At 22.9% G+C, this 1,253-nt stretch overlaps 1 protein-coding gene across 1 annotated transcript in view; it reads right to left on the bottom strand.

The window, feature by feature from the left end:
* Positions 1-746: 746 nt before the first annotated feature.
* The window catches only part of LOC108965205 (protein suppressor 2 of zeste), a 17,116-nt gene continuing 16,609 nt past the window's right edge, over positions 747-1,253 (bottom strand). The window contains exon 7 of the mRNA XM_018927438.1: positions 747-905. The gene's annotated coding sequence lies outside the window, so the exon portion shown is untranslated. The remainder of the gene's footprint in view (positions 906-1,253) is intronic.

Here is a 1,253-nt window from a genome sequence, read left to right as displayed (position 1 = left end):
TAGTTTGCATATAAAGGAGAATACATTTAAAGCTTTAGTTGTGCGAATTCAAATTTCTTTAACATAAAAAGGGGCGTAAATCACTTATAAACAAATTAATGGAGAGTTAGTAAAATTCTCAACTCAAATAGACAGTGTCTATGCTGAATTATTTCACACTCTCTATCTACGCCATAAATTAAAAAAAAATTAAATACTTTTAAAAGTTGCTTAAATAATGTTAATTAACACTAATTAAGTTCTAAATTCATTTTTCTAATACTACACATTTTTGAAACATTTATAGCCTACCGCGGACATTAGTTTTGTTATAGACCTGCATTATTATTTTGAAGATATCTGTAATATAATATGTAATATGCATATACATATGTATGTATACATACATAAATGAGTAAACATATATACATATACATATGTAACAATATGTATCAGTAATTATTTGTATGTAATTTTTTGTTTTCTGATGAAGTTCTAATTAGGTACATTTAAATAATTTWTTTTTTTTTATACTTATGCCTGCTAAATATATTTGTTAAGAGTTCAATTTACAATTTTTATAACATTTTGGTTTTTTCAATGCTTTACAGTTTAAATAATTTTTAATACTCACTTATAATTAATAAATTAATTTTTTTTCGAAAATTATTAATTATTGTAATTTTTATTTTATTTTCATTTAAACTTCATTATATTTTATTCTTAATATTTTTATAATTAATTATAATTGAGTGCCTACTCTGAAACTTCATTTTGTTGCTATATAATGTATTGTATGTTACATATTTAGTAATTATTTACCCTTTAAATATCATTAGTGCCATTAGCGCCATCCATCCATCTCCAGTAATATTGAACTTCGGAGTCTACTATTTCGAAGAAAATTTCGCATCGACTGACTGTATCTTTAGAAATGAATGAAGAATAAAAAGAAAAAAATTTGTTGTTAAAAATATAAAAATTAAATTTTAATTGCATGAAAATAAAAAGAAAAAACCTWTAATTCGCAGACCCCAAGCTATAATACCCCTCACAAATAAAAAGTAAATATAGTTTTTCATACACGTTGATTTGTCAGTATGCTAGATATATGTAGTATATACATACARCTGTTGACAGCTAATTAGAAACGACACCTAYTTTGAATTAAATGATGTTATTTTCCAATAAATCAAGTATATTTATTTTATTTTCGATTATTTTATTGAAACTATGTTCAACTTCAACTCTAATAGTAAACATTATGTTTAAAA

Source organism: Bactrocera latifrons, unplaced genomic scaffold, assembly GCF_001853355.1.
Source record: "Bactrocera latifrons isolate USDA-ARS-PBARC rearing strain unplaced genomic scaffold, ASM185335v1 scaffold_137, whole genome shotgun sequence".
In the NCBI taxonomy this organism is placed as follows: Eukaryota; Metazoa; Arthropoda; class Insecta; order Diptera; family Tephritidae; genus Bactrocera; species Bactrocera latifrons.
The sequence above is the reverse complement of the archived record's forward strand: the minus strand, read 5'-3'. Positions and strand labels throughout refer to the sequence as shown.